This window comes from Catharus ustulatus, chromosome Z (genome assembly GCF_009819885.2).
Source record: "Catharus ustulatus isolate bCatUst1 chromosome Z, bCatUst1.pri.v2, whole genome shotgun sequence".
Taxonomy (NCBI): Eukaryota; Metazoa; Chordata; class Aves; order Passeriformes; family Turdidae; genus Catharus; species Catharus ustulatus.
In genome coordinates, this window is record NC_046262.2 from 46,347,312 (window position 1) to 46,360,872 (window position 13,561).

Sequence of the window (13,561 nt, forward strand, 5' to 3'; positions counted from 1 at the left end):
CAGTGACAGTACTATTTTGCAAAATACTACAAAACTGACTGGCTCTTGATAAAGTATAACAATCTAACTAGAAATAAATGACATCAGATCCTTCCTTCCCCTTGTGAATACTCATTTCCGGTTTAGGATTAAGGGCTAATGCCGCTAAAACTGCAAAAGTGAAGGACTGTAAAGATGATTTTTTTTTTCAATAGTAGTCAAATATAGAACCTTAAGAATCATGCAGTATTCTCTTAAAGAAAATCAGGATAATAAATACAGTGCTGATATGTAGTCAGATAAACTTTGTATCACTCTAGTTATGCCTACACAATGGTCACTTCTGTGGTTCTACCTCTTTTGCAAGTTCTGTGGATACTTAAGAGTTTGATATCCCTTTAATATTAATCTCATTCTGTTCTAAGTAGATAATAAAGTGTAGACTCCCAGTTCAGACCACCTGAAGACAAAAGGTAAAACACCAGTACTGAAACTAGAAATCATATTTTCAAGTATTAAAACTAATAGGGTATAAATGAGCCATAGAATGATGCAGAAAATTAGGACATGTAAAAAGTCAGCCGAACAAGGACTGCTTTTAGGAAACTGTCAGGAACAATAATCCTGTCCCCACACTTCTTAGGTCCTCATTCATACTGCAAAAATCAGAAGTCATATACAAGTTTAGATTGGCGAATAAATCAAATATAATAATGAATGGTGGGATGGCTATATTTCAATCCTTATATTTGCAAGTAGAGAACAGTCATAATTGGCAATAGAGCATGGTGTACACTTTGTATCTATTTACAAGTTTACTAAAACCACAAGGAAAACAAGTGTAGTAAAATCTCATTGTTAAAAAACAATTAGGAAAAAATATGTTCAATGAACATGTACAAATTAGCATATAACCTTCACATCTTTACCTTAAAAACTGAATCTGACAACCCATATTACTGCCTGAAGGAGTATCAGAACAAGTAAAGCACATTATGAATAAAATTATAAGCACTGAATGCCTATGATCAAGGTTTTGCAATAATTCCTATTACTCCACTCACTTGTGACTGCTATCATACTTAACCTTATGTGTATATTAGCATTAGGTACAATTAATTGCTATGTCTGTCTGCTTCATTCTCTGGTTTATGATATAAAATCTGCTTGTATGAACCTTCAGCGCAAGCATCCCCAGTGAATGCTGTTTATAAGGGTGACTAGTTTCCCCTTTTACTTTTGGCAATGTAGTTTCTCTTCAAATCTAGGAAGAGTTGTGCAAGCCTTAATTTGAATTTATGATCCTCAGCATTATTCAGAAACACTACTACACGAGCTGAACTAATTAATTTTATTTGTTGCATATTTTTAACTAGAGGAGCGGTTTGCTTAGAAGGACTGTCACAGTTACAGAGATAGAAGGTAGAGTGTAGCATTAGGGGTGACCCAAAATCATGTACTCCATGTCTTCTCTACATCAATCCGTGCAAGGTAGTTTACTATGTCTTTCTTCCCAGAGCTGGAAGCAGAACCTCTGTGTTTTACTGTGATTCAGGGAAACAGGAGGGGTGCTGGGAACAGACACGTGGAGCTCTTTGTTTTGTTCTTGTCAGACTTAGAACCTCAGAAAGCGGGACGCTCCAGCAGGCAGCAGCCACGGCGTCTTAGGAACTGACCAAAAAAAAGACATATAGCGACCCTTGCCATGGTTGCTACGCAACCACGGCTTTTGGAGCCCGCAGAGATGTGTCCCTGGACTTTCTGCCGCTGCTGCTCAGGACAACCGCTTGTTGCCAAGCGTCAGAGCCGCTCCACAAGTTTCCAGCTGCTGAGAGGGTTGGCCTTATATCTGCTGAGAAGCTTGTTCTGGCGTTCCAGCAGCATTGACTCCTTCAGGAGAAAAATATGTTTTCTAGATTTTGTTTTTTTCCTGACTGTCATTGTTGCTTGGGGAAGGAGGCAGTTTTGGAACCACGGATGCTCATTTGGTCTCTTCTGGCCTTTGTCCCCAGTCTTGGCGGCATGGCCCACAGTGTTCCCCGGGACAATTCGGGAGACCTCCTCTGCATTTGTGGGTGAGGGTTTAACTGTTTGCTTCTGTATTTCTTGGTTATTGCTGTTTTCTTTTAGTAAACAGTTTTTTTTCTTTTTCACTTATATCTCTTTGCATTTGTGTCTTCTCATTGGTAGAGGGGATAGGTTGAAAACTAAGGGGAGAGAAGTTATTGCAGAGTCTCTGTCCTGTAAAATTGCCTTAAACTAAGACATATTTGGCACCCAACTAAAAGGCAGTCAAGAGAGAAAGTGAAAAAAGAGAACCCACCAAATTTGACTAAATCATTTCTATGTCGGGCACAGAACTCCCTGGTCACCACATTGCTTGGTCTGGTCATGGCACTGTGGCACCTAGCCTTTTATCTAAATCCAAATACTCTGAACTATCCACCTGTGATGGTGCTCTTCTTCAGATCAGGGAGAGGAACCAAGATACAGTTGATGCAGTTTCTGATACCAGTTTATGGAATGATAACATCAAAGGCAAGGAAGATCATTTGGTAAATGTATTCATTGTTGTTTGCCTGACCTGATCTGGGCTGCTGTGTCTGGGCATTTATTAATAATCACACCCAGCCTGTGGGGGGAAGATGATTTTTCCTTTTACCTTTCACCTTTTTCTCCCCTTCAGGTCTGACCCATCACTTCTTGAGAAACCTGAATTCCCTCTGGATGCTAAGGACACCATGTTCTTCTTGCTGGTTCTGCTCTGTCTCCTCTGTACAGTCTACAATATATTTGGAGTCAGGATGGAGATTTCTAGGGAGGTGTCTTGAAGTGATTTATGATGATAGTCTATTCCATGGTCCTCTGATTTATGCCCAAAATTGATTGCTGTTTCTTTAAAGCCTGGGACTGGTAGTGTGTGGGACTGGGGATAGGGAGCTTTGGGCTTTTGGTGGGCATTTTTGAAGCCTCACTGCCCAGACATTCCATGGCACTGTGCAGTTTGTTTTCCAAACCTTGGAGAGCTGAGTCAGAGAGAGAAAACACACCAAGAAGTTCCAGCCCAGCTGTTTGTGTGCTATGAAGAGATCGATGCCATTAAGCCCCCGGGTTTTTGCCTCCTTCTGGAACTCCTCCATGGAATATCCACTACCCTCAGTGTGAAAGCCTACGCTGTCTCATACCATGTGTCAGGGAGTACAGTTTGTAAGTCTCCCTCTGAACAAATAAAAAATTCTGATAAGGTAGCAGAATATTTGAAATAAATTTGCTGTTGCAGTTCCAGAAAGGGGCAACTTACTGCTCTGTGCTGGACCCTAGTTAATGCTTACCTGCATGCTTCTTGTTACTGTACAACAGCAGTTACCGCCAGAAGAGATGGAGAGCAAATTGGCAGATGCCACAGTCACTCAGGCTGCAGTTAAACAAGATGAGCAGCTTAAGCCAATAGCAGTGGCCCCTGTCCAAAGGAGGAAATACAAGGCCAGATCCAGTCGCCCAGTAAGGTGACCATGGGGAGTGTTAGGCAAAATGTTCAAGGGGAACATCCCTTCAGTATATCATGCCAACAATGTTACCTGGAGTAATCAGATCACTCTGATCATACAGCAAGCTCAGAAGTTCAGATGGGAAATCCTAATCACTTTGGGATCTTGGAAATCATCACCAACTGGCCTGAAGGTAAGCATTTTGGACTATCATCTGAAGAGGAAGAGGATTGGGTGTCACGTGCTGAGGAGGCCCCACCACATAACCAGGCACCAGAAAGTGACAGGCAACATACTCTCTTCACTGATAGCTCCTGCCATATCATAGGGACAAGTAAAAAATGGAAAGCAGCCATAAAGAAGCCTAAGCAGCAGCTGCCAAAACTACCAAAGGACAAGGTGGATCAAGTCAGGATGCAGAGCTGAAAACCCATCTGGCTTTGGATATTGCCAGTTGAGAGAAGTGGCCAAAACTATACCTCTACACTGACTTGTGGATGGTGGCAAACACTGTGTGTGTGTGGAGGGGGAGGGGTGGCGGGAATGATGGAAAAAGACCAACTAGCGTTGAAGAAGGAAATTCGTCCGCACTGTCAAAATCTGGCTAGACATTCCTGGTAGGGTAGAGAAGCTGACTACAGAAGTTTGTCATGTGGATGCCTAGATGCCTATGAGTAAGGCTAATGAGGAGCATTTCAACAACAGACAGGTGGATTGGGCTGGCAAAATTTAAGCTAGATCTGGACTGGCAACATGAAGGAGAGTTATATCTAGTCTGGTGGGCCCATGATTCCTCAGGTCATGAGGGAATAGATGCAGCATACTGATGGGTTTGTGACTGAAGGGTGGATTTAACCATGGACACATATCCCAGGTAACCAATGGTTGTGAAACATGCACTGCATTAAGCAGGCCAAGCGGGTAAAACACATTAGTACAGGAGACAATGGGTTAAATATAAATATGGAGAGGGTTGGCAGATGGATTACATCTGCAGCAAATCTGCCCAGGCAAGCTCTATGTGCTCACAATGGTAGAAGCAACCACTGGATGGCCGGAGACCTACCCTGTGCCTCATACCTCTCCTGTGGCAACGTGGCATCCCAGAAAGAATTGAGAAAGACAATGGCACTCATTTTGAAAAGAACCTCATGGACACCTAGGCTAGAGAACATGGGATTCAGTGGGTGTATCACATTCCCGATGATCCACGAGCTGCTGGTAAAGTCAAACAGTGCAACGGATTGTTACAAGTCCCCCTGAAGGCAATGGGCAGTGGAACTTTCAAACATGAGGATCTATGTTTACCAAAAACCACCTGGTTAGTTAACACCAGCAGCTCCACTAACCAAGCTAGCCCTGCCCAATCAGAATCCCTGTATATAGCAGACGAAGATCAGGGGACCTGATTTAGGTGACAACCATCTGTAATGTTGATTTATATATGTAATATTGGTTGTTGAATGACACTGCTACCATACATCATAAAATATCCTCAGAAATAAATACAGACTGCTCAAGTTAGACCAGTAATGGACTAAATAAACAAACATCTTGGGGGAACAGTTAGTGATCACCTAAATAATACCTGTATCAATATAGTTATCTGTACATGTATATGGCTACAGTTGAAAGGTATGAACATCTGAACATCATATGCACGGTATAGAATAAGAGGTGGATAATGTTCTGGGTACAGAGTTGGAGTTTTCAGTGCTGTTTATTATAAAACAATTCACAGCAGCCATAGGCATGGTTTCAGCAGAGATAATGCCATGACTGGAACAGGAAGGGACCCTTTTTGGTCTGGCTCACCACAGTGAAGCGATCAGCAGATCCTGGCATTGTATGACCTGTGGGTCTCTTCCCACTTCCAAGCCCTCCAGGACACTTCTGCAGGACAACTGGCCTGAGAAGAGGCAGAGGGACCATTCCCAAGTTCATGGTTCAAAAATTATAGCTCCCAAAGTGACAGATCCAAAACAGCACCCAGGAATGTTGAGCCAGTTTTTGGCCCAGTGGGACAATTTTCCTCTCCCGCAATGGGGCAGCAACCTGACACAGTGCCACTGACACCAGCTGAGTCTGGCTGAGCTGAAAGGGAGCCCAGCAGGGGGCAGGAAGAGGCAGCAAGTGGTAGGAGTGACATTCCAGAGATGCTCCCGTGCTGTCACACAGAGGGAACAGGAAAACTGGCACTGCAGGCCTGGGCCTGCCCTAGACAAAGCCAGTACATCCCATCAGCCGTCAGAATCACACCATGATCCCCGCATTCCCATGGATTTTTTTTCTTCCAGAGGGGAAGGTTTAGCCAGGAGAACCTCTCTACCATCTTGTCTTTGTCCTCTGGGGCACATGTGCTGCCTGGGTGGCAGCTGTCTTGTTTTCTTTGTTCCCAGAGGAACCAGTTGACTCAGCAGCTGTGTATCTAGTGATTTTTGTTGTTTTCTTTGTTTTGTTTTTTTGTTTTGTTTTGTTTTCTGTGACAGGTGGTGACCTCTTTTATGGTCAGAGATCACTCACCTGCACAGTAAAGGGTGGTCTGAGAGTTCTTATTTTGCAGTCAGGGTGCAGCAGGGCACGAAAGAAGACTCGAGAGCTGATGTTCTGAGGTTTCCAAGGTTGTTTATTCTTTCTTATCTAAGGAATTTTCTGTCTACCTTACAGCGGTCCACTCTGCAGCTCATCCAAGGCTGTTCTCCTGCCCTCCGGGGCAGGACTTATCTTTTATACCCTAATTTACGTCTACTTTATTTACAATTAATCACCAATGCTTTATACCCACTTTACACCGAGCAGTTTTCCCTTCACCAATCCTGAGTTGGCATCCTGACCCAGAAGTTGGATGCCATGAAGAAGAATTTCTTACTATGCCACAAATCCTCCATCTTGTGTCCAAAAGCCCCTAATAGAAACAATCTTTAAAACCTTACTTTTCTACCTTTTAACACACCAATTTACACTCTACTTATTTCTGTGACTCTGTAATTCTGTATATAAAGATGGTAATTTCTCCCAGGGACTTAGATCGAACTCACAGGGATTTTTGGCACCTTGCTAAGGCTTCTGAGCCCCCTGTACAGGCTCCAGGGAAGCCAGGGGAATATCCTGGGTTCCCACAGTTTTCTACTTCTTGCCTTTACCATCCTTATTGGTAGACAGGGAGAAGGGATGTAACATTTCAGATTTTCTGCACCATAAACTTGTCTTAGACTAAGACAAGGACAAATGAAAATGCTAAACAAAATACATTCAAAGCAGTTATTGCTGGAGGTATAATATGGGAATCTAGCAGTCTTGGCTAATGAAAGTTTAACAATAAATCAGCAGATTCCTTTTAAAGATAGTGATTTCATACTTGTCAGCACATTTCATTGAATCTTAAACAATAGTATTGGTAAAAATCTTCAATATCATTCAGTTTGAAAATTCTTTAGTGTTCACTTAATAAGAAGTTACTCTACTACATTTTCATTTCATCCAAAAGTAATCTATTTTTAAGACATTTAAGCAGATCCTTCTGTGTCTCTTCTGTGTATTCACTTAACAGCATCCATTAATTAAAGATCTATGAAATGAACTTGACCACATCTGGTCCCTTATTAATTGGAAAATATTTCCAGTTTTATGCTTTAAGTCTGGGGACAACATAGATTTTTAAAAGACTACTGGACTGTAAGGAAGAAGGCTGTAACACATGTTTATTGTTCTAAATGGGATGAGAAATTAACTGTGTTTAAGTGGAAAAAGTCAATGTTTACTAAAAATGTTTAGTAAAAATTGTTGTCCGAAATAGATGGTTTTACTAGCATATCAAAACTATGTGAAAATTGTTCTGGCAGTAGTAATTGATACAAACCCAACTAGCCAGTTAAAGTAATGTGAATATGAATACAATTACCATCAGGAATTACTTTCAAAATGCAAGATTCATCAGTTGAACAGCCAGCTTGTATACTTCTGTTGTTTTAAATCATTAGTAATACAGCTCTCAGAAAATAATTTCAAATTCAGAGGTGGCATATGTTTTATTTCAGTCTGATATATCTTGGAACATTAAATAAAATCAGCATTTTAAAAGGATATTGGAATTATTTGAACCAGCCCTTTATACCACCACCTACATTTTGCTTAGAGTTCATTTAACCATAAAAAGATGAATACAAGTGTCCAGAAAGCCCAACTTTTAGTATATTATTCATATTTAAAAGAAAGCATATGTTTAGAATAAAATGCCATCACCTTTGTAATCTATAGGGTAGCACCAAAAAATTTCAAGAAAATAGTAACTTGTGAGTGTATATAATTAAAAATTCTAAATATATTTTCAAAATATGCTGAAATATCAAATAATGTAGATGACATTGTGTGAACCTGACATGAATCACTTTCTGTGTTGCAAGTGGCTAATCAAGGAGGAAAAAAAGTAGTATATTTTTCAGATAGATATGGAAAAAGACATCAGCACAAATAAATATAGGAATCACTGAAGATTTCTGCTGGTCAGTTTACACCTGAGATTATGAGGTCAGAACAACTAGCACTGTGAGGGCTCCTGTTTCTACTCATAAACAAGAAGCAAGAGAGGAAGTCTTGCCTTGGACATCCACAAGCTAACAAAGTGCAAGAGGGAAATATTTAGTAACACAGGAAGATCAAGTGATGCTAGCCCATGTTTCCTTAGCAATGTATTGATGTGTTCTCCTTGCATATAAACACCATCAATATACCCATTTATATAAATTTCTATACATCACTATTTTTTGTGATACTTTTGTTTCTCTGCATTGGATTGCAGAAAGTAAAAAAGTTAAACCTGCTTGCAGAAATGCAGAGAAAAATTTTCAGTGTCCCTGTAAAAAGCATGCTAGGCAGCCCCCATTATTGTACAGTAATTTCACGAATACAAGCCGCACCAATTTGACTAAGATTTTGCTCCTAAACCGGAAATGCGGCTAATAATCAGGAGCGGCTAATACAACCTCAGAAGTGCCTGCCAGAGTGCTGAGCCGAGCAGCTGCAAAGTCGGCATTTTGCGATTGTTACAAATCGCTACTTTGTTGCACCGCGGGTGGAGCCTGGCTCCCTGTAGGCAGCACGGGGGGCGGGGAGAGAGGCGGGAGAGCTCTCTTTCCTCCTCTGCCACAGCCCAGGGGAGAGACGGGGGGGGGCCCGGCGCCGCCATTGCCGCGGCCCGGGGAGGAGAGGGGGGACCCGGGCCGCCCCTACCGCGGCCCGGGGAGGGGGGGGGAAGCCCGCGCTGCCATTGCTGCGGCCCGGGGAGGGGGGGGGAAGCCGGCGCCGCCATTGCTGCGGCCCGGGGAGGGGGGGGGAAGCCGGCGCCGCCATTGCTGCGGCTCGGGGAGCCGACGGGAGCCCCGCACTGCCATTGCTGCGGCCCGGGGAGGGGGGGGGAAGCCGGCGCCGCCATTGCTGCGGCTCGGGGAGCCGACAGGAGCCCCGCGCAGCCATTGCCGCGGCTCGGGGAGCCGACGGGGTGCTTTGTCCCCGCCCGCCGCCGCCGCGGCAGGAGCGGGGAAACTCCGTCCCTGCCCGCCGCCGGCGCCACGGGCGCAGGAAAGCTCCGTCCCCGCCCGCCGCCGCTGCCGTAGGAGCAGGGGAAGCTCCGTCCCTGCCTGCCACCGCGGGGCAGCGCCAACCCGGGGTGACCGAGCCCAGGGGCAGCAGCGGCCGGCCCCGAGCTGCAGCACCGTGCTGGACCACCTGGCCCCGTCAGCGGCCCCTAGCGGGCCGAGCCTGCACAGCCTTAGCTCAGCCAGTAAACCGCGCCCTCCCGCGGTTCTGTTACTAATTGCACGCGGGTCCTCGCTGCGAACGACAGAGCGGCTTATATTCGTGTGCGGCTTATCTATGGACAAAAACCAAAATATTTGCCAACACCCAGAGATGCGGCTTATAGTCAGTGCGGCTTGTATTCGTGAATTTACTGTACTTCTTTAGACTAACCCCATAAGGTCTAGGGCATGTGTAAAATTGCTTATCTGAATTTCTGAACTAAGAACACTGGATACTTGTGCAAATGCATATATTTCAAATATATATGCATGGAACATACTTACATATACCTACACATACATACCTATTCTCATGCCAGTAACAGAGCAATTATGCTGGTATTCAAGAGGGCTGATTTTATGGAAGAATGGGGTCAGTAGCACTATGTCTAAGCTAACTGCTTGGAGATAAATATTCAAAGGATTATATCTTTTCAGTAATTTTAAATAACTTGGTAATCATGGATTGAATTTAATTATTTTGAGCCTTAATATAATTTTTAAGAATATCAAAGAAGGAAGCATGTTAGGATCAGAGCTCCAATGACATTTTCATTCAGCAAATGCATATGACTTACCTACCTATGATTACATGATAGAAATGCATCTACTAAAAACACCCTGTTCTTCACATCATAAACTACTTGTTCCCTCTCTTTACCCCTCCCCATTTTATTTCAACTTATATAGCCTTTCCATTATGAATGTTGAAAAGCCATTGTAAATATTTTAAAGTATTAAACTTTCAAATATGGTTACTATGGCATATGTATGTTCTGTAAATACAAATACAAGACATATCTGCTGAGAAACTATATTTGATAATTTGACAGCATTGAGTTTAGGGATATAAAAAATTAATATTTTGTCAACAAGAAAGTTTCTCCATTTTTTAAGGGGGACTGCTATGATAGCATAAAAAGATTAATATTTTAAAAATGCAGTATTATTATGGCTGTAGTATAATTCCTTCTTAATGAATTTAAATTTTAACAAATACTAATTTTCTTGCTTTCAGAAAGATTTCTCTCAGTTCATAACTTGCAGAAAAAAAAATGTGCTATGTAAGCAGGACACTTAGGGGAACCAGCACTTGTATTGGTAACAAATGGTCTTACTAAATCGTAAGAAAATTATGAGCTGCTAAAAAACCTTGTCCTTTCATGCCCATTCTAAAGAAAAAAAAAATTGCTGTTTGGCCAGAATACCCCAGTTCTTGTGAGGACCAAGAAAACCTGATTTCAACAAGCCCGAAAATCTAGCTGATGCTTCTTATTTTCTTTTCAAAAATTGGTACCCGTTTGTATAACCCTGTCTGTTCCTGAAAATTTCCAGGGACAGACTGAAAACGCAAGAACCAACTGAAGCAGAGATACCACCCCAAAGAAGAGTAAAATAATCTGTAGATAAAAATTTACATAGCCCAACAAATCAATTTCAGACTCATATACTAAAAAGAAACGGAGAGGAGATGGAGATAGATTAACAGGATCTCTGTCCACAGTAGGTTTCACTATTGGTCATTCAGGTCTTTCACTGCTAAACTGCAACCCTTTACAGAAAGAGTTTCTTTCTGTTTGGAACTGAAAAACTAGTAACTTCCCCCAGTTAATTCCAAGAAAGATAATACTGCCTACAACAATGTAACTAATATTTACATCCAGAAACAAGAAAACCGTAAAAGCTAAGAAGAGAAAGGTAGGTGAAATGATGACTAACAGTTTTGGAATTTCATCATGCAGACTTGGCACCTTGCAACCAAGTGGACAGGGAGAACACTAGAAGAATGAATTTTCAGACCTTTACTTTCTCTGTTTAGCCCAAAGCCACTCTTTAAACTTTTATTAACTGGAAGAAAAAATATGAGTAAACAAAGGTGAATTTAATCTGGTTTCAACCCACTGCAAAGACTGGTGACTTTACAGAGCAGCATGCTGAGCTCTGGAATGGAAAAGTGAACTTACGGAAAGCATTGATATACAGTTAACTTCATAATGCTGCATATTAAATATACTTTAAAATCATGCTGATTAATTTACTCAAAATACATACACATAGAAATAATTTAACTGTTATTAGTTTTTACTATATTTCAAGATACTTTATTTAGAACAGTTTCTAAATAGGGGAATGATTAAACAGAAATATTACGTAATGAAATAATATATCTCACATATCTTAATATAGCTCATATTTACTGTCATTTTTTCCACTCCTTCATTCTTTAGAAAGTTAAATACTATGGTTTTGCTTTAAAAATCATAAAATATTATTTAAAAATTAAATAAAATAAAAATTATTTTAAAAATCATAAGGCTCTAGTTTTCAAATTAACTCATCAGAATAATTTAAATTGTAATATTCATTTTACCAGTGAAAGGGATTGAGGCATTTTCTTGTACTTAATATAGCTAGAAATTCCAAAAGGAGTTGGCCTATTACATTATTTTTATTAATCTGTCTGTGTTGTGATAGCCAAAACCTGGGGTATATTTGCAACCAGGAAACTAATGAAAAAATGTGTTTACAACTTTTACTGACCAAAAACCAATTTGGTGAAGTTTTTTTATAGATGTATACCTTCTTTAACATAATCTTATAGAGGAAAACACAGCTAAAAATCAAGAAAGTACCTTCAGAAAGTTTAACAAGTTGGCCTTTGCCAGCCAGAACCACAGCAGCTTTGGTTAGAGATGTGGAGAGAACAAGGGAAGATGTACAATATGCCATCAGGCTGCAGTATCAATATACAGTGAGTATTTGACTAATTCCTTAACACAGAAGAAAGAATGATTATGGGGCGGTATAATCTTTTTAATTCAAATGACTCATGGGAGCCATGAGAGTAACAGAGAAAGGGCCTTCTATGTGAAGTCCCCACCTACCAGGCTCCTTGTCTCTCTGTGTGATGTACTTTAAAAGATTTGGATTTAATCTAGAAAAGGTTGCAAACAGGTTTCTAAATCTCTGAAATCCTCTCATGATAGGAAAATCATTTATCTGTCAAGTATATAGGAATCATGAAATCATAGAAACATTAATATTGGAAAAGACCTTCTGGATTATAAAGTCCAGCCTTTGACTGAACACCACCATATCAGCTAAACCATAGCACTAAGTGCCACATTTGGTCCTTTCTTGAACACTATCAGAGATGGTGATACCACCACTTCCCTGGGCACTCCATTCCAGTGTTTAACAACTGCTTCGGTGAAGAAATTCTTCCTGATGTCCAAACTGAACCTCCCACAGTGTAGTTTGAGGCCATTTCCTCTTGTACTGTCATTAGCTGACCGGCAGAAGAGACCAACCCCATCTCCCTACTCACTCCTTTCAGGCAGTTGTAGAGTGATAAGGTCTCCAATGTGCCTTCTTTTCTCCAAGCTAAACAACCCCAGCTCTCTCATCCAAACTGTGACCCTCCTCATATAACCTGCTTCCTAGACCCTTCATCAGCTCTGCTGCCATTTTGCGCACACAGAGGGACAATCACTGCCCTGGTTCTGCTGGCCACACTACTTCTGATAAAGACCAGGATGCCATTTGCATTCCTGGCCACTTGGGCACACTCTGGCTCATGTTCAGCCAGCTGGCAATCAGCACCCCTTGGTCCTTTTCTCCTGGGTCACCCTCCTGCCACTCTTCCCCCAGCCTGTAGTACTGCATGGGGCTGACATGATCCAAGTGCAGCAACCAACACTGGCCTTATTGAACCTCACAGCACCGGCCTCGGCCCCTTGGCCTGGCCTGGCCAGGTCACTCTGCAGAGCCTGCCTACGCTCCAGCAGATCAACACTCGGCTCAGCTTAGTGCTGTCTGCAAACTCACTAAGGGTACACTCAATCCCCTCATCCACACCACCAATAAAGACATTAAGCAGGACTGGCCCCAGTACTGAGCCTTGGGGATTCCCAGTAGCGACTGACCACCACCTGGTGCACAATTCACATACTCTGGGCCCAGCCTTCCAGCATGGTCTTAACCCAGTGAAGAATGCACTTGCCCAAACCATAGGCTGCCAGCTTCTCCAGGAGAATGCTGTGGGAGAAATATCAAAGGCTCTGCTGAAGTTCAGGTACACAATATCCACAGCCTCTCCTCCTTCACTAAGCAGGTCACTTGGTCATAAAAGGAGATCAAGCTGGTCAATCTGGTCAAGCATTTTCTAAACCTGTGCTGGTTGGGCCTGATTTCATGATTGTCCTCTAGATGCTGCATGATGGCATTCAAGATTGTCTGCTCCATAACCTGGCTGGGCACTGAGGTCAGGTTGATAAGGCTGTAGATCACCTGGGTCCT

The 13,561-nt window shown here is 42.2% G+C and overlaps 1 protein-coding gene across 11 annotated transcripts in view; it reads right to left on the reverse strand.

Annotated features, from left to right (window-relative positions):
• KIAA0825 (KIAA0825 ortholog) overlaps positions 1-13,561 on the reverse strand; it is a 276,964-nt gene that overhangs the window by 3,276 nt on the left and 260,127 nt on the right. The gene's annotated exons all lie outside the window — the stretch shown is intronic.